Source organism: Diadema antillarum, unplaced genomic scaffold (assembly GCF_040938485.1).
Source record: "Diadema antillarum isolate AM-2024a unplaced genomic scaffold, OU_Dant_1.0 seq00000809_RagTag, whole genome shotgun sequence".
Taxonomy (NCBI): Eukaryota; Metazoa; Echinodermata; class Echinoidea; order Diadematoida; family Diadematidae; genus Diadema; species Diadema antillarum.
This window is the reverse complement of record NW_027271689.1, coordinates 1,146,694-1,168,128: the sequence shown is the minus strand read 5'-3', so window position 1 is coordinate 1,168,128 and position 21,435 is coordinate 1,146,694.

The window sequence follows — 21,435 nt, the reverse complement described above, 5'->3', positions numbered from 1 at the left end:
AGTACCATACAGGCTGCTGGCTGCTAAAACAAATGTCGCATCTTAATAATTTGTAGACAAAACTTAATATTGAACATTGAAATTTCCAATGATCTGAATACGTTTCTACATGTAACTTCATTTTTTGTACCAGTAATCTGTTTCATTCTTTATATGTATCACTACAAAAACTCAAAATATTTTGTGTACCTTATATCATGGCTCTGATCTACCATTGTATGAATTTTAGTACCGGTATTGAAACCTTTAGAAATCTCTTTGAAAAGCAGTAAGTTGTTATTGATAACTTCTTCTTTTTTGTAGATACAGTGTACTTGCAAAATCTTTGCACTATTCTGTTTGTGGTTTCTGCATACATCATAGGACTCTGTAGGCTTGAAACCTGACAGTGAAGTCTCTTAGAATAAAAGAAAGAAAAACAGCTCTTTTTTTCTCTATGAATGCCAGTAAATCTCCATCAAAATTAATGAATTTCCCACTCGGGTGCACAAGCTCCGACTCATTTCTCTAGCATAACAATTAATCAAAATATTCAACAGAACTGCAATAAGTTACATACACTGTACAATAACATACCCTATTTAAAAAAAAGAAAAGAAAGAAGATAAAACACCTTACAGAAAGAATGGTCTAACAATGCTGATTACAAATGCAGGTACAAGCTTGTACCCAGAATACAGAATACTGTAGCATAGGAATACACATACTAATTGGAATGTGATTTTTTTTTTTTTTTAACATGTGATTTGAGAAATGCATTCTAAACACATTTCACTATAAATGCTTGCTTCCGGATGTTTTGAGAAAGTAAAGTCAATTTAATAGCATGGCACAAACTCCTAGACATGTTTACCAGTGGCTCCAAATTGAAATGTGGGTGGCTGCAAAATAATTAACAACTGACAGACTACAGACTTACATGTACTGTTACTTAGTACCCCTGTTTCACAGAGGGGTTTTTTCTAATCGGTCACTCGTCATAACCAAATTTTCTTGCTTCCGGCCACCAACCGAAGTGTATCAGATCGCAGTCTGACGAATCTGACTTGTGTTGGTCAACTATCAGGTCAGTGTAGGCATGTCGGGCGTGATCTGATGAGGCAAAATTGTCCGGTGTTTCACTCATTTTCAGGGTGACATAATGCATGAGCCTGCCCAATGAATCAACTTGTGGAATTCATTTTCAAACAAAGAATGAACTTGCATAGTCCACGGCCCTGGTTTATGAAGAGTAATAATTGATTATATAGTTCATTTCTATGGTAAGTCTATGACAGCCTGTGTGGTAAGAAAATATACAATCGATTATATTTTTTTGATAAAACGAGGCCTACGTGACCAGAATGGTCTGTCACACAACACTCGGATAAGCTGGGGAAGCATGAACATTTCATGCTTTTGCATTTGATTTGAATAAATAAAATAGATTTTCCATCAACACTGCCAACTGCTGAACATCTTTTTAACAATTTGTTGCTGCCAGGTGGATGTCCTGGCAAGTACCATTTCTAAGGATTACATGAAAAATCCTTTAACATCCTAGATCAGTATATCAGTGAATTTAAAAAAAAAAAACTTTTTTTGTTAATGCACAAATTAAAAGTAGAATTAAGAACTGACTTCATGTAGCTGGCTGACTGGCTAGGAAAAATTACTTGTTGCTCTTTGTAAAATTTGACTTGCATTACATAATCTACTTTTTTTTTTTCCTGGGGACTAGTCAAGATTTGAGATATTGTCCACTGGCTGCCATTCTAGTGTCTACATATTTTTCCCTCAAAGCAGCAGTGGCCGATCCAGAGGGGAGGACACCTGGCTTGTGCCCCCTCTTTATTTTTTTTTCAAAACAAAAGAAATAAAAAGAAACAAATGGGGGTGGAGGACGCATGCACCCCCTTTACTTTTGTAAAGACGCCTCCCCTTTGGAATTCCTGGATCCGCCCCTGCAGGAGATCTGTTTAGGATCTGAAATCAAAGAGTCTAGCACTTAACAAGTCCATGTATTCATTTCACAGCTTTTTTCCAATAACAAATTAATGCCAGTTTCTTGTTACACTCCTTCATACTCTGCCTACTTGGAAGGATTGGTGTCCCTTAAGAAATTTACGTTCTGCAAGTTTTCACGATTCTGTGAAAATGTCAGTTTTGATGCATCAGTTGTTTGTAATGAGCCTATTATCACTGGAAAATATCCCGATACTAATGATTATAAATCATCGTGGTGAGATTAGAAAGCTGTCTGCATGCAATCATAACTGCATAGTTCATGTGTGGCCACAGGGAGTAATCTCACACCCCTTTCAGAACTCTATGGTGAGGGCCAGGCCATAGCCAAGCTGTAAAACTTTGAGTTTATGAGCTAATTTGGCGCATGCTAGCGCCAGGCATGGGTCTGGCGCCGACCAAAGGGGTATGAACTATAGCAGCACTAGGGTACGGCCAAAATACCTTGCACAGACAAAGCTCACAATTCCCTGGCCATGCCTTTGCAGGAGCCCTGTTTTCGCATTCAGTTACCAGGGCAGTAATCTCGTATGCGGTGGAGTTTGTGAATGGGTATTCTTTAAAGTAGCTTGACTCTGCTACAGGTACTGAATGCAATTTTGACTGGTTGGTGTACATCTAATAGGCTATTTTAGCACAGGCCAGGAGCTGGCTAAAAATGTGTAAGTTACCGTGATATATTTCAGTTGAAGTCATATGACAGAGGTATAAACAATTAAAGGCACTCAGTCGTGGCTAGTGGTTTGTGTGGCACGGAGACGAACGCAACACGCTGCCTCCCCCATTCTGTATCAAATGTAGTGACCCCCGAATGAGAATAGCGCTGGCTCAATGGGTCAGCGAACAAAACGCTAGGCTACAAGAGAGCTCCCTATAAAGCTACTCTCCTAACTCCTGTCCCAGCGAGCCACGAGAGCTTCCGAATGGACGCACACTCTCAGTGCGCATGCGCATGAAGAGAGGCCAGAAGAGCCACACGTCTTCTGGCCTTTCTCCTCCAATCACTGCAGCTCGCAGTGACAATATTTGTGTATGATGCGTACACACACACGCACACACACACACACACACGCGCGCGCGCGCGCGTGTCTTCTGGCCTCTCTCCTCCAATCACCGCAGCTCGCGGTGACAATGTTTGTGTATGATGCGTACACACACACGCACACACACACACTTGTCTCAGTGGTAGCATTGTCCCACACGTTTATGGATATAGCACTGAGTCTGGCATTGCGCAATTGCATGCACAAACTTTGGTCGTTCAGAGTTTCCGTACCATTAGGGATGGCGATCGGCTGCCTTTAAATACGGTACCTAGTTTCTTATCAAAAATTGTCTGAGTAACTTCATGCAAAGTAACAAACTTTGTTGTCTGGTACGCAATATTTTAGGCAGCTTGTTTATAATACATCCAATATCATTGACTGTTTGTTTGCATTTGTTGATATAAAATGGAATTGCAATGCAACAGTTGCAACATAATACCTAAGGCAGAAGCTCAGCATGTCAGTGAACTACAATTGTAAAACTGCACAAGAAAAATAAACCAGCAATAAACAGGTTAACTGTTCATTCATATACATGTAAAGTGCATGTACATATTATGTATTTTCCATTCTGAAGAGGTTATCTGATATCTACAATGTACAATCAAAATCACACTGAGTAGTTACTTTATTGAATTCATCATTTCAGCAAGTTAGATTTGATTAGAACTTTCTAATTTGATTTCATTAGAAAAACTGTGCAGCATTTAACCAAAATATCATTCCACATATTAGTGGAGAAAATGACATGCCTTGGAAAGGATGTCTTGCCACAATTTGTATTGTCCTACAAGGCAGTGAACATTCCCATAAATCACATTTCCAATTAGATTGCAACTACTATACTTCTTGATTGACCCATTATATAAAATGCAGCTCTGCTGAGCTAGACAATCATCAATCTACCAAGTGCTCTATTCAATGACTCTTGCATGTTCTTCATCTACAGCATTGGGACATCAATCATTCTAGCAAAATGCACTGGTATCAAACTTCACCATGTACAGTCTACATGTACAGTACATCATTGGCTAACCAAGCCAAGGGCCTGAAATGCTCTATAAAAGCAGTTACACGGTTAAAAATCAGCATACATACCCGTAACTAATATCCAAAGGTAGAAATGAAAGATACATCAAAGGAAAAGTTCACCTTGATATACATGCCCCTGTGGAATGAGTAAATGCAGCAATATCAGTTGAATGCATCTATCTATCTATAGATGTCAGTGAAAATTGGAGGAAAATTGCACGATCCATTCAAAAGTTATGAATATTCAAAGCTTCTGCGCAGTCACTGCTGGATAAGAAGCCTAACTACAGTTTATGATGTCACATGTGAAGAATGATATAAGGAAAATATAAATAGAATTCCACATTCATTTTTTTTAAAAGTAGGCCTACACACTGAATTGACTTCTTACTGATGTGTGAGTAGTTCACTATTACCCCACCTTTTGAACTAGGCAAGTCAAATGCTCCTTTATCATGCAAGAAAAGGGAAAATATGTTGAATTTCCTTGAACCGGTTTTCCTAAATATCGTTCTATGTATGTGACTTTACAAGCTTTTGCAGTCTTCTCATGCGAAAGCTTCAAAAATTCATACATTTTTCACAGATTCTCTACTAATATTGATGCATTCTCTCAATCCACATATGTGTATAGAATTTACAAAGCAGGTGAACTTGTCTAAGTCTTTTGGTTACAGATTGTTGTTGTTGTTTTGTTTTTTTAGGGGTGGGTGGTTTTATTTTGGGTTCTAAAAAACCTGCAGGCAAAAAATCCTCTATAATTCTACTATCTTCAAAGCAATGCGGACATATGTTCTGATTTTCATGAGGAAAAGATTATCACATACACGTAGCTGTACTTGTATTCCATTTCTCAACCTCATTCCGATTGTCATAGTGTGTATATAAATTCAGAGCCATGGCAAAAACAAAAAACAAAAACAAAAATCCAAGAAAGAGATCAGTTCTTCTTCATGTGTTTGATAGACATAACAACTTGAATGTGACAGCTGCTCTACAAATTTATATTTTGTTATGGTGGAAATCGAGGTTGTACTTTCTGGAGCAGCAAAGTTATTGAATTCCAGCATTCAATGAAAGGGTTATATTAATGGAAGTGTAGCATTCCATACACATAAATCTGGCAGAAATGAGCCCTAGATTTAGCTGACCTGATAACTGCGTGTTTGGTTTTCTTTGCTATTCCCTCTCATTCCCATATCAACCTCAATTTTCCTTTGTCAATCATTGAATGAGTTACACAAAGTTGCAGCAATGAATTTTAAAGACGGAATAAACCATGACAAGAAAGTTTGCTAGCTCCTCCCATTCAAAGTCTCGATTTGCTCCTAAATTAAAGTGATCAGCAAAGAAATAAAAATAAGTTCATTTGCCACTCACGCAAAATTGCTGACCATAACCAACACTGTATGAAGAACACAGCAAACATGGGGGATTTACTGGACTAAAAATCATACTTAAGCACTATAGATCTCTATCATTTCTGGTTTTATAGAAGATGTTTTTTGTTTGTTTGTTTTTTCAACGGACTCTCTATATTGGGGTCTGCCATGTGGGGCATGGTGCTCATTTGTAGAATTCTATCACCCTAGCAATTCTGTAGCTGTTAAGTTTGGTAAAAATTTGACCGTGCATTTTCAAGAAGATGAAAAAGTGAAAATTGGCCACACTTCCCTCTCTTTATTACAGTCAGCTTTGAATTTCAGAGAAGTTTTCCCTTTTAATTGTCAAGACCCTTCAAGGTGAACTTGGAATGAGTAGAGAAAAATAATTGAGTGGATAAGGGGTTTTAAAAGGCATTCACCACATGGTACATCATGTGACAGACCACTTTACAGCATGCCGAGTCCAGACAGATCCAATGTTACATCCAGACAGATTAAACATTGTTTGGGTTGTCAGAACAACTTCCTTATGACAATAATAAAAAGGTGTGAGCATGTGTCTGACACATCCTACAGCTATGTCACACTCTATTAAACTGTCTCTGTCCCTTCCCAGTAAACTGTCCACATTGCACAAACCACATTTTCAAGCTACTGTACATACAAACATGTATGGATACACTTTCAGATCTATTAACAGAAAATTAAACTCCAATTTACAACTTTGGTAAATTTTGATGTGCTTTGTCTTAAAGGATACTTTGGTTGGCTTTCAGAAATTTGTTTGCTACATAGCAAAGGAATTCAAACCAATTCAAAAGTGGGAATGTGCACTTGGAGTGGAGACCTTTTGGGAATGTGTGTTGCAATGAAATTGAATCTTCAAGAAATGGGGCTGCATAACCTTGTTCCTACTTGAGCAAGACTTCCTGGGAGTTTGATTTACACACATTCTGTACAACCTATGATATAATGATGATATTTGACATCAATATTAAATTGCTGTAAAAATAAATCTTTAAAATGACTACCATTTTATTTTGTGAGGTGCTTGTGGAATCAGGTGGCTGAGTTCATGTAAAGCTTACAAGACTTTTTGCTCATAAAAGACACATGAGAGACTTCATGAAATGGATGTTACTTCTCTACATCTCTACATATGAGCAACTTTGGCCATTCTGAGATAATAAGACTTTAATGTGGGGATTTCATGAAATGGACCCCATGTGAGCATAAGAAGGAGGGAAATATAATGCATTGGGCTGTTGGACATGTAAGCATCTGGGTTCCATCTCACTATGAAGGAAATCATTGATGGCGATCTGGGGTAAAAATGTTGGTAAGTGCTAAAATGTGACATGGGTAAAAATGTTGGTGAAAAATGTTAGAGGTCTAAATGTCGGGGGAAAATGTAAAATGCAAAAATGTCAGGGGGTACATACACATTTCCATAATGGTTTTGAATGTTAGGGGAAAATATCAGAGGTAAATATGTTACAGATAAAAATATCAGGGGGGGGGGGAATATCGAGGAAAAATACAATTGTATGTGACATGTAAAAATGTCACAAGTATTACATGTAAGTGTCAGGGGTAGATATGTCACCTATACATGGGTGTAAGTAAAAGTGTCAAAATGCTTGAAAAATGACAGTGGAAAGTCATGTCAAAGGTAAAAATGTCAGGGGTAAATATGCTACGTTAGGATGATAGTGGCAATCCTTGATGCTGTAGAAATGCTGAAAACACTGTACACTGTACGATGGAGGAGAATTAAAATGATCAAGCCATGATCTGTCAACCTTTGAGAATTGTAGTGGGATTGTAAAGGGCACACTAAACTATTATCAATTTTGTTTTTGTTTTTGTTTTTTCTGTAGTGAGCATTAACCCATTGAGGACTAGCTGATTTTGCTACAACACACATTTCCCATAAATACTTGCCCCAAGTATACTCGGAACTTGTCTACAACAGGTTTGTGAGGACAATTCAACATCTTTCACTCCAGATTAGACTACTAGTATGCAGCAGACACTGTACTACCCTCTTCCTTTAATTTCTTAATTTGGTTGATTAAAAAAAAAATGCTATCCTTCTAATACTTCTGCAATTACAGTGTGAGAACTACATGGCTTTTTTCAACACTATTGTTCGCACTGTATGAACATTTATTGTAACATAATGAATTTTGATGATTACTTTTTCAAACATCAAATGACAGCCATCTTTTGTAATCAAATTGATTACTTCTGGTTTCATTTTTTTTTTTTTTTGGTGGACTATCAAAAAAAAAGTGTACGTCAAGTTAACAATCTAGTTCTAGTGCCATTGAGCTAACGTAATTACTTAGCTAGACGTGGCATCAGACTGTTGAACTGACAGACTGGTGTACAGACAGACATCCTTGACAAGTAAATTCTAGCTGGCTAGAAAATGTGAAGAAGTCGAGTCCATTAGCATGACTCCAAAAACTGATCATCACGCCCCCTGCTTCACGAATGGGCAAGAAATCATTGCAAATGAAGCAAAGCCCAGACCAGAATTCTGTCAATCGAACTGGCCAGTGATACCCGGATATGCCTGATGAAAGAACAACACAGTTGCAATCAATATTGTTTGGACTACGCCCAACGGCCCAATGCTCCCATGTCCACATCGGTCCACTAAGATAATCCTGATGACAGTACCCCTAACTTGAGGAGGAAGGGCTTGCCATCATGAAGTGGGTTTCTTTCGGCAATTTAAAAAAAAAAAAAAATTAAACTAAAAAATGAATTGAGAAGAGGTCACCTTTCTTCACCAGGAGTGTCATCAGCACAAGACATAGGGCAGATGGGTGGTTGACTCAACACAGTAATTGCAGGGCTCTGCTATCCTCCCCCTTTTTTGTCTTTAGTTTGCTACTAAACTAGATGTGGATATGCTTCCAATTTTTCATTTAACTTGCTACAGAGCAGTCGCCATTTGAGTCAAACACCTTTGTTTTACAAACAAGATAAGAGGTAAAATAGGGTGATACTCTAAATAAATGAGAGAAGAGAGTGTACATTGTATTACACATATTAAATTCGAACTGTTAATTCTAGGTAGTCAAATCAATCCAGCATATATTGTATGAAGAAGGCCTGATGAGTTTTCCTACATGTACATGAAACATGTTTCACTGCACACTAGGAATCATGAACTGATTTCTCCCTTTGAAGAGTATAAGTCACACTTTACTAAAATTTTGCCCCAACATTTATCACACAGATCTTTTTAACCCGTTGAGGACGAGTCCCAAATATACTCGGGCAGGTTTCTATGAGAAATGTGTCAAAGCAAAATCAAACCGTCCTCAATGGGTTAAAAATCACTTCCATGACAATGATCATCTTCTCAATGTATGTAACCAGCAAAAGATTGTACAGATAATTGAATTTAACAAAAAAAGTAAAGATATTTATGAATTTCAGAGATCTGATCACAGTTTTCTTACATGTAGTATTGACTGCGCTCATGTCAGACATAATCCCTGGCAGGTTTCCAGCCTTTAGCCCTGTGCCAAATGGATTATTATGGGCAAAATGCAATCCTATCACAACTTGGTGCTTAAGGGCAATGAATAGTCCTTGATGCTCAGGAAAAATATTTAAGCTCCCTGGACTGGGAATACTAGGAAATAATATCAGAGCAAAAATATTCCTGCTTTCTCCTTCTCAGTGAAGCAAACTATTCTTTAACTTAAATCTATTTTCGTTTAATAAACTACAGAGACACATGGCAGTGGTAGTACAGCATTAAAAACAAGGAAAAGTAGAAATTACGCGGTGCGTAATATATGTCCCCACCGGAAGTAGCATTTAGTAGCAAAATGTACAATATAGGTAAAAATCAAGGTCAAAGGTCAAAGAAGTCAAAGGTCAAAATTCTGTGTAGAAGTTTTGAAGCCCTCACCTAGTGCCATCACATAAAGGAAACAGAATCGAAATCGGGTTAGAAATGGCGAAGGAGTAGCATTTTGTAGCCAATGTACAATATAGGTCAAAAATCAAGGTCAGAGGTCAAAGAAGTCAAAGGTCAAAATTCTGTGTAGAAGTTTTGAAGCCCTCACCTAGTGCCATCACATAAAGCAAACAGAAGTGAAATCGGGTTAGAAATGGCGAAGGAGTAGCATTTTGTAGCAAAATGAACAATACAGGTCAAAAATCAAGGTCAAAGGTCAAAGAAGTCAAAGGTCAAAATTCTGTGTAGAAGTTTTGAAGCCCTCACCTAGTGCCATCACAAAGCAAACGGAATCGAAATCGGGTTAGAAATGGCGAAGGAGTAGCATTTTGTAGCAAAATGTACAATATAGGTCAAAAAATCAAGGTCAAAGGTCAAAGAAGTCAAAGGTCAAAATTCTGTGTAGAAGTTTTGAAGCCCTCACCTAGTGCCATCACATAAAGCAAACGGAATCGAAATCGGGTTAGAAATGGCGAAGGAGTAGCATTTTGTAGCAAAATGTACAATACAGGTCAAAAATCAAGGTCAAAGGTCAAAGAAGTCAAAGGTCAAAATTCTGTGTAGAAGTTTTGAAGCCCTCACCTAGTGCCATCACATAAAGCAAACGGAATCGAAATCGGGTTAGAAATGGCGAAGGAGTAGCATTTTTAGCAAAATGTACAATATAGGTCAAAGGTTAAGGTCAAAGGTCACGACTGAAATTCTGTGTAGAAGTTTCAAAGCTCCCATGTAGTGCTATCATATAAAGCAAACAGAATCAAAATTGGCTCATAAATGACAGAGAAGTAGCAAATTGAAGATTTTGATCACACACGGACGCACACACGGACGCACACACGGACGCACACACGGACACACGGACGGACACACGGACACACACACGTACGGAGCCCGTTTCATAGTCCCCTGCTCGAACTCGTTCGGCGGGGACAAAAAAAGTTTTCAAAGCAAAGCCCTCCACCAAGCAGCTCATTTCTACCCATATTGTGACTTCCACCCTTAAAAAAAAATCCTTGATCAAGACAGTATAGTCCAGATTACTGCTAAAATTTGATCATCTGTACCATAAATGTCATTATAGTAAAGACTTTCCCTAAATCTCTCATCCAACTCTGTTCAAAAATTTTGATTTATTTTGCAAAGAGACAGACAGACAAACAAACCAATGCTGACAACAACAAAAAACATAACCTTGTAGGGGTAATGACAAAGAATCCTTCAAAAGAATAAAAATAAATTCTGGATCCAGATGATGATTCTGATCAGTAACAAAATTCAAACAGATCTGTTCCTTGTTTCATTATGTTTTGACTTTTTCTTAAGATTTCACCCAAATCTGTCCATAACTTTCTGAGTTATTTTGCAAACAAACTAAGAGACAGAAAACTGGCACCAGCAAAAAAAAAATAATAATAATAATAATAATCTTCTTGGCAGCAGTTAAAAACATTTTCATTATCACTGTTTATGCACTCACATAAGGCACACTATATTGAAAAGTACAAATTGAAGCAGGTCAGAAGCCTCATTCGATCAATGAGAAATGACCATCAGTTATTAAAGTCAAGGATATCCCCTACAATGTAGAATCTTCTAATCACTAAGAAGACACCAGAGTGAGGCCATACTTCAAAAATTTCACTGCCTTCGGACAAAGAACTTTAATAATGATGCCACAATTTACCAAATAGTTGCCCTTGATTTTTCTTAAAGCTGTGCAGTGATGCAGGTTAACAATAACCCTAACTGAAGGCCTATTAATAATTAAGAAACACTCAGCTTAAAATCCTCATGACTTTGTGTGTAGACGTGACATTAACAGGACAGAAACAGTCACACAGGCCTTTGATCACATACAACATTGTATTCATGTGCAGTGTACATGTGCTCATTACATGCTCACAATTCTAGAAATGAGCATGTCAATCATAATGTAAACGTTGCATGCCATGTGGAGTATCATTCTTTGTTTGCAATAAGTTGTTCTTCCTTCACTCAGAAAATTATTTACATACAAACCCATTTCTGTCTCCATTCATTTCTGTATAACAGGAGCCTCATTATTTTTTTTTTCCTGTTACTGAAATATTCTAGGCAGTTTCAATGATACACACACATGTTCACTATTTTCACAATTCCCAATTGACCTTGACTCTTAAACTCAAAGATATCAAACTTGACTCTATTCCTACTGACTAACTACTCTGTCAACATAATGTATGAGTGGTAAGCAGAATTTGAATGAAAATGTGGCTCAGAAAGTCAGATATTGCACTTTCTTCCAGTCTAACTAAATGAAATTCAAAGAAAATTTTCTGAAATCTGAACTTTCATTTGCTCTGTGGAATTCAACATTTTTTTTCCCCAAACATCCCCACTTTATATTCATCAGATATTTCTCAATAAGAGGAGAGCCTTCAGAATATCAAAACTTAGGCATGATTGATAATTGAAATTCAACTCTCCTCAGATATAAAAAGAAAAAAAATGCAAACAAAATCGTCTCTCCATATTTGTACAGATACAATGATGAAATTTCAGCCATATCTCGATCTCCTATACACGTACCTTGCATGAATTCTATGAAAAAATGTAGCATACAATATGACTGACATTTGACCTTTGACCCCAGAACTAATGACTCACAATCTAGCTAAATGTCTTTGTCAGGCTGTCTCGCACATCAGTTTGTCTGCAAATCCCTCAAGACATTCTTTAGTTTCATACAATGGTGCCTGGAAAAACATTTATATGGCTCGCTCATGGACAAGAAGTAATCTGGTTGACAACATCATGCCTCCGGCCTCACTTTGTGGGAGAGGCACAACAAATTGATCATGATGCACATTCGTGTAGTATTCCCAAGGAAGAATTCCCTGTGAGCCATATCTCTACATCATGTGTGACATGTGCACTCACCAAGTTCACTGGATGTCAAGCAAGCTATGCATCATTTTATACTCAGAATTGAACATGATTCTTTAGGTACAAGAGCTGTTCAAGTGTGTAGTGAGGTGAATCATTTAAAAGTCTCATGGGCACGTTATTGTTTTATTTGGAGCTGATCCCACGCAAAGCGGCAAGTACTTGAGTGGCTTGAGTGCCTGAGTAGCTTTGTGTGGGGTGAAAAGGCACCATAACATTGTAGTGACATTCAATTGTACTAAAACTCACCAAGAAAGTTTGTTCATGACAACGAGGCAAAAGAGGCAAGAATATAAAAAATTTATAAAACTCACAAAAGGCTTTTACTTGTCAAACTGTCAACAAAATGAAATACATAATTATTTACATGTACAGCTCGTAGAATACACTAGTACCAGTTGATTACATTAATTGATTTTTCGCACAGATCATTTTAGTCTTGTCCTTTGTGAAAATGGCTTCACAAGCGTCATTGGAATATTTAGTGAAACAGTACAAGTATATGAACAAGCAGAGTTGACAACAAACATCTTTTAGGTAACATTTGCATTCCTATTTATCTAAACAAAGTACTGGCATTTAATGCTCTTTTATCTGTAGACTTATCATAACACATGCAGTTTTGTTATCAGGTTTTTATATCTTATATAGCACCCCATATTACAATTGTACTTAAAATTTTGCAAAGACTGCAAAAGACTCGCACACTGTGTATGTATGTCTATCTCACTGCCATGGCATGGGAAATTATAACCATTGGTACATAACTGGGCATGAGTCTAGGGAAATGTGTGTTGTAGCAAAATCAGTCTGTCCTCAATGGGTTAACTCAGCACAAGTGCAAATGAGGGGTTTCTGTTATTTTAAATCAATCCTACATCCATACACTTTTGTGTGCTTTTTATCAATTTATGTGTACAAAGTGTATTTCTGAATGATATCATGTGACGACTAGGTGAGAACATGATAATTCACCAGAGGTTTAGATTAGTACGTATCTATGAATTTGAATACCCTTGCTCAGGTATGCAGGAAACGGTTGTATGTACTTGTAATTACTATTTTGAAAACATGTCTATTTAAAAGTAGCAAGTCTACAATAATTGAGGGCACATCTACCATGCTACAAGCCAACGTACATTAATCATACATTTTCAAGCAGCACCTGTCAACCTGTAGCACTGCTCAAAGCACTTCACAAGACTTCACAGTGCGCTACACTGTACTTTTATGAGTGATTATGACTCTTTCATGCAAATTATAACCCAATTGCAACAAAAAGTCATCTAAAAAGTGGGGCTTTTTTTTTCCTCTCTCTCTCTCTCTCTCTTTTTTTTTTTTGGGGGGGGGGGGGGGGGGGGGGGGTGGGGGAGTACTTCCATGATACTCGATAAATAATCATGTAGAGCCAGTATGTATGGCTATGCACCATGCATGATTGCATGGCTGAAACTAATCAGCTATAAAAGTGTCCAAGTGACATGAATTATTCATCTCATAGGAGCTTCCTAGATACATACTACATTATATCCCTTCACTACATGATAGGAAATATCTTAAAAGGGGTCACTGTTCACACTGGATCTTTGTACAATATAAAACACTGTGACAGCTGTAGCACATTCATCTGCAATAGGCCTTGATACTATTTACTAGACCTTGATACTGTTCACTAGACCTTGATACCATTCACTAATTAAGACTGGAATTGGATGCAGGGGGGGGGGGGGGGGGAGGGTTGGATGAAAGCTTTTCCAGCTCTGGAATTCTTTCACTAAAAGTAGACAGTGGTGCTTCATCCAAACATTCAGCATTTTCATAACACCAGTGACACATACATAATCGTTCTGTAGAATAAAGAAAGTATGACTACAGTGTCCTTGTTTAATAGTACAAAGTGAGACCATGTGAAATGAAAAGCAAAACATCAGGGCAGTTTATATTCAATCACTTTCACATCTCATGTTGACACTGTTCTTCTTAAAGGGCAAGTTCACCTTCATAGACATGTGGGTGGAGTGAATGCAGCAATATTAGTTGAACACATCAGTCAAAGTTTGAGGAAAATCGGACAATCCATTCAAAAGTTGAATTTTTGAAGTTTCTGCTCAGTCACGGCTGGATGAGAAGACTACTATAGCTTGTGATGTCACATGTGTACAACGATATAAAGAAAGAATAAAGAAAATTCAACGCATTTTTACTTTTCGATTTTGATTTTGATTTATTCAACACTTTCAGGAAAAACAGAGGAAAATATAGAAAATTGACAATACCATATTATAACAAAGAAAAGAATGATCACAATAAGCATAACATTACGAATATACAATACTGTAAAACTTGTACATTTGAAAGTGTTTGGAGACAGACAGAAAGGCTATACCATATATAAAAGTCCTGTCCCCATACTCTTTCATTCACAAAATATCAAAATATTGATTGAATACATTTCTTTATGAATTAATACACACATACATACAGTATATGCGTGCGCACACACACACACACACACACACACACACACACTGACTGAATATATTTCTAAGAACAATTCATCACCCAATTTCGGCATACTGATTTAAAACATGCAATCTTAATTTTCTGTTAAACACATTCAGTGATGAACTCTGTCTTACACCTGTATTTCAACCAGAATAGCTTTTCTCGCATTTAACAAAAGAATACTTGACTTCTTTCTTTCAGAACGTAGGGGGAATGGTATTACCCTTAGACATCAATAACAAGTTGAACAAATGTGCACTTTATTCAAAAAGCAAAGTTTTGTGAAATTCTTTTTTTATTTTCCTTATATCGTTGTACGCATGTGACATCATGCACCGTAGTAGTCTTCTCATCGAGCAGTGACTGCGCAGATACTTTAAAGATTCATAACTTTTGAACGGGTTGTCTGATTTTCCCCAAACTTTCACTGTGTTCTACTAATTTTGTTGCATTCACTCAAACCACATGTATATGAAGGTGGACTTGTCCTTTAAGCATAAAAAAGGAATTACGAGGAGTGGCAAAGAGCCACTGAATCTCTTCTGATTTAGAGCACAGCTTAAACTCTTTAGATCAGCGACACTGAATAGCTTCATTATAAAGCAAAAGCATCAAGGTCTAGTACAGAAGGCTGAGCTGCAGTTGCCACCCCCTGCCCACTAATAGCATGATTAATGAAAGCTAGCATCCTCACATCTGTTAGATTTTTTATTTACAAACTGTATTTCACTGCAATACTTGTTTTGTATTGAGCCGAACAGTACAATATTTGGCATAGGTATGTCATAGTATGACCATGGCTCCTTATTAAGTTCAAGTTTTAAATCATCTCCTAACCATCATTGAAATGATCTTGATATGAAAGTGCCTTGAAAGCTGCCACATTTGTTCTGCTTGCCCTCAGCCACTCTTTCAATCTAAAGGCCTACTTTTAATACAAATGTACAATAGCAAAAAAAAAAACCAAGAAAAGTGGGGTAGTACTGTATCTTAAAAACATAATGATTTATTTTAATAGCTATACTGTCCACATAGTTTACAATTCAATGATTTCTTATGCACAGGGAAGTTGATATCAAAAAGATATCATTGTTCTTTGTGTACAGGTCTTTTCCACAAGATTTCTGTCATTGTACTTTATGCATGGTTCATATTCCATGAAGAATTTCAGTTTCTTAACATTACTTCATCTCATGCCCTTGCCCCCCCCCCCCCCCCATTTTCATCTTATTCATAACTTGGCTCTTTATAAATTCTGCATTGTCTGTACAGCTCACATCAGCATGGTGCCAAAAGCCAATCTGACAAGGAAGGACTGGCACATCTACAAAAAGCTAAAAATCAAAGCTGTGAAGTGGTGGAAGCATTTTTTAAGAGATAAATATTTAAATTGCCTTCTTACAAAGTAGATCTCAAATGCATGGCCACACAACATAAGTTATGTTCACATGATATTTGTAATGTTTTACAACAAAAAAAAAGAAATTTTAAACTTCAATGATTACAAAGTAGCTCATAATTTAAAGGGATGGTATAGTTCTGTGGTTGAGATGGAGATTCAGGTTTTCACTTTTCATGAGATAATTGGAAACCACTTTACATACTGATGCTGCTAAAGAGAATTATCAAAAGTTTATTTGATGAAATCAATTTTGAAATGGCTGAGATATCCAAAAACAAAAAGATGGGTCCCATCTTTAAACCACTTTGTTTTTCTTTGTTTTGGGATATCTCAGCCATTTCAAAACCGATATTTATCAAAAAACTTTTAATTCTTGTTAAAATTACATGTGCTTTTATACAAGTTTTATAAAGTGGTTTAGATTTATCTCACAAAAAATTACAACCTGAATCCTCATCACAACCAGAACTATACGATCCCTTTAATAAAGACTATGATGTGTGTCGAATAGAAATATGCATGATACATGGAACACTAGCAATGATTAAAGGGATAGTACTGTTGGAGATGAGGATTGGGCTTTGTCTTTTTGCAAGATACCAAGAAACTACTTATGAAATAGTGCAGAGCATACTAAATATCCCAGAGGAATTCAACTAGTTTATTTGATGAAAATTGGTTTTGGAATGGCTGAGACATCCAAAAGCAAAGTATTACAAACAAAGCGATTGCAATAATCACTCTGTTTTGGATATCTCAGCCATTTAAAAACCAATTTTCATCAAATAAACATTGAATAACTCTTGGAATTACATGCTCTTTCGCTGAAGGGGTTTCTCATTATGTCACCAAAAATATGTTAGAAACCTGAAGTTGGGTGTCAACCAAAACTATATGATCCCTTTAAGGAGATCTTATGCCATGAAATTATGTACTGTATGGATGAAACTGGCTTGTGAAATGCTGCTATTCCTGTCTGCACTGACATGGGGTTTGGTGGATACTGTACATGTATAGTATTTGTTGAAGATTAGTTCTGAGTATACTCGGGCAGGTGTCTATGGAAAACGTGTGCTATGAACAAAATCAGCTCATTTTGAAAATAAGGTACTCACGGAAGAGCAATTTAATTAAAGTGAAAGTTTGAAGTGTTTTCAAATTGCACGAATGGGAGAAAAGACAGGATTGACTACATGCTATCATGTGCATTCAGTACTGTGCTCTCAAGGTGCTATTGAATGGTTTTCAGAGAGAGGAAAAGAAAAGTAAGGAAAATTGCATATAATCAACTTAACAACATTGTAATTTTCACCGAGAATTGGTCAACACAATGCATGTGAGTAAAACAATAAATCTGGACAGTGACCACGAATGCAACCTTTGGGAACACTGACCAAGAAAGTGAACTCCCATCTTCACGACGCTGCATAATTTTGACAAATTTAAGTGCAGAAAATGACAGCTGTAAAACATTTCTACCTGTATCAGTTTTTGCTTTGTTTTGTTTTGTTTTATTTCCATTTTTGGTTTAATTGTTCTGAAACACTGACAAAGAAACTTGTAAATTTTGATTCATTATATGTGACCCTGTACCACAAAACAAACAAAAAGTCACCAGACATGGATTTTTAGTTAAGGGCAGAATCTGAAAGAGCAGACTCTAAGCTTTAAAATGATATATAACTCAATCCAAATGTCCTACTCACCTAACCTAACTAAATACTGGGGGAAAAAAAGCACACACTCTGGAAATGTGTTAACTGATAAAGAGGCTCTGAAGTACACGGTCTATTCAAGCGCTTAATCTTTACCAAGCTGTGCTAGCTGTGCCATGAAAGGGACAAAACACAGGATGTAAACCACTGGAGCAACAACAATGAAGGGATTATCAGGTAAAGCTGAAATTAAACTTCTATTAGCACATTCTGCCCGTGATTAATGCTAACTTTCAAAGCAGTAGCGTCATCCATTCCAAAGTTATTAGACTTGAAAGTGAAGAGTGTGCAAAGGATTTCAAGACATGAAAAGCGGCCTCTCAGTCACACCTGATCATTCTACTCTTCCTCCAAAAAGGGTTGAAGAAAAACTGCTAAAAACACACTTTCCCATTCATGTTAAGATACCAAACTGAAGAGTAATGTAGAAGGATAGCTCTTTCAGAAAATATGAAAAACTCAAGATTGACTTGGTTGAACCATTTCACCCTTTTTTCAGTCCTAACTTAAAATCAAAGGGTGCGACTTTTTGTTTGTTTTGTGGTGCACGGTTACATATATCATGTATGAAATTAATTAAGTTAATAAAGAACAGCTTCAAGTCTTAATACTGGCTGGCTATTTTGATCATAATTGCCGTACATGTAGTGTTGACAGACTTTCTGACACTTTGGCACATATGTCACTATAATGTCAGCAGTCATTTGCACTGTAATCTTTCTGATCTGCCTTGCACTAACTATCTAGTATAAATCAAAACTTCACACAACACTGCTGTATGATAACTAAATCCATACTTTGGGTAAATGCCCAATATCAAAGAAATGAGGTAATGTCTCATCACCTTGTCAATATATGTGGATGTGAATACCATTGTACTCCCAAATACAAAATGAAGTTGCAAAAGTCCAAGACTTTGACATTTCACATCTGATTTTTTGAAAACTTCTGTCCATTTGCTTGACTCAATGATCAACATGAAACTGGGGAATATCAAGCTACATAACTTGCTATAGTCTGTATCTAGTTTCAACCTTTACAGAGTTCAGAAATGAGAGACAAAAAAAAAAAAAATCCACATTCAAACTTGATTTTGACACTGTACAAGCAGGTTTTAACATCTGCTGATCATTCAAGAAAAATGTCCAACTGACGATGTTTTTGAAAATGACAGTTGGGGCATTTCTTCATAAAAGCATATATATTTTTATGGAAAATTATACTGTAAATAAATAAAGAAAGAATATGGGCAATGAACCACCCTCTCTCTCCATCAGAGTGATGTTGTCACTAATGAGAGAGTGAGGAGAGAGGGGGAGGGAGAGGGTCGCGAGAGAGGGGGCATGCGAAGGGGGAGGGAAGAGAGTGAGAGGCTGGAGCAGGAAGAGAGAGAGTAAACATCCAACCAAATACCAAACTATGTACTATCAACCAGTCAAAGGGTAACTGTCTTGTTTGTCCCATGGCCATGACTTAAGAGCATTTAATAAAAGCCACCATACTCTGAAAGGCTGGCTGATTTCAGCCAGACGTTGTTCTGACAATGGCTGGCTGATTTCAACAGAGTGCGCATGTAATTATGCCAGGCGTATGCATACAGTACGCTGATGAAGAGTTGCAGCAGTGAAGCAAGCTGTGCCGTAATATCCATGCTAGTTTTGTGTGCATCCGGCAGTTGAGTTCTTATGGAACTTTTAATTTCAGTAGTCTGCAGCGCCTATTACTGTAAAAGTGGTTTCTTTCGCGTACAGAAACTTTCACGGTTTCCATCAGTGCCGACTTTTTCGCGTGTGTTTAAATTCGCGGTTGGTAATGATAACGTTGTAACAAGCAACGGGTTCAAAACATTTTCGCGTGATGTTAAATTCACGGTTCAACCTCAAAGCGCGAAAAGCGCGAAAATAAAACCACCGTGAAAGAAACCACTTTTACAGTACTAGGTAGTGTTGTGAGGCCTGAAAGAAAACTTGAGGCCCCTGTTGTTGTGAAACCCAACATCATGCAATATGATCATTATGAAAAGTAAAAGGCATAGAATCTAGAGTTTCTAGACTTTAAATATGAATCTACTTTTAATTATAGATCTATAGACCATAGCCTAGCTAACATGTTAGGGGGTTTGTCTAATCTGTGTTTGGCCCTTTCGTAAACCCTAGGATTATTATACAGTATCTGCTGATGGTTCCACCACCGTGAATATAGCAGCGCACACGCAACTGACGCAAGCTGATTTCTACTACTTGTACTAGAACCTCTAACCGGTGCTAACTGTAGTGTTAGTGAATAGTCTAGTCTTTGTAGTTTCTATTAAAATTCTTCCAGGAAACTTCTAGACGCCATACACAAATATTAATATGTGGGGCTACATTGAGTGGCTTTCACATCGCAAGACGACGAAGTTTGAACACTCCGTTTATTTGTTTTCACTTGCACTGAGATATGTCTATGGGTGATTCCGCATACCAATGATAATAAATGGTTTTAAAATATTGAAAACACAGGTACTTACCGGAAACGATATAATTTTAGTGACGTTTGGACCTGTGTTGACTTTCGACGTGTGATGGTCTTGCATTGCAGCACAAACGGCAAAATGTGTCGTAACGTTTGATGACGAAATATCTCTCAGAGTATTTTCGCCACAACGCGCAAGTTATCGCGTCGGAGACTGGGGGGGGGGGGGGGGGGGGGGGGGGGGGGGGGGGGGGGGGGGGCAATCTCATAATGTTCTGCTCAGCTCATTAACAATACAGAAATACAAGACGTAAATTGCATGATTCACGCAAATATATAGTATTTTGGCCTACCTACAATAGGCCTATATTGCAACATCTTTGGGGATGGGGAATTTTAGGAATGAAAATAATAGATTCACACGGAGGATCGTGGACATTGTACGGGCCCTCTTGATTGGTATTATAGGCCTAGATACTATAAAGTTGGGGGGGGGGGGGGGTAGTTAACATTTTATAGGATTGATTTCATGTTATTATTACTACTTAAGTATCAGAATGGTTTATTTGGTAAAAACTTTCAAAATCGTAGCCCGAAAGCTCAAATACATTGCCATGACATTATTAAGTATTATTAGGTACTGTCGTGTATAAAATACTTCTTTAAAAGTTCTTGATTCAGTTAATGGTCTCGATCTTTGCCAAAAATAGGTGCTTGATAAGCCTACAATGAGTAGCAAAGTGCATATCACTCCAAGTAACTTAGATAAACCTCCATCTCAAAATTATGGTAGTCTTGCTGCCAACATAATTGTCTCTAGATCTACCTACGGATTGTGTGCAATACGTCAGTTTCTTCTCTTCCTGTTCAATTTGATTGGTTTATTCGTTAATAATACATTCGTCTGTTTTTAGATATAGGTTCAGTCATCTGACTATATTTACATTACAGGCTGGGCCTATGTACTCTAGAATATTATGTG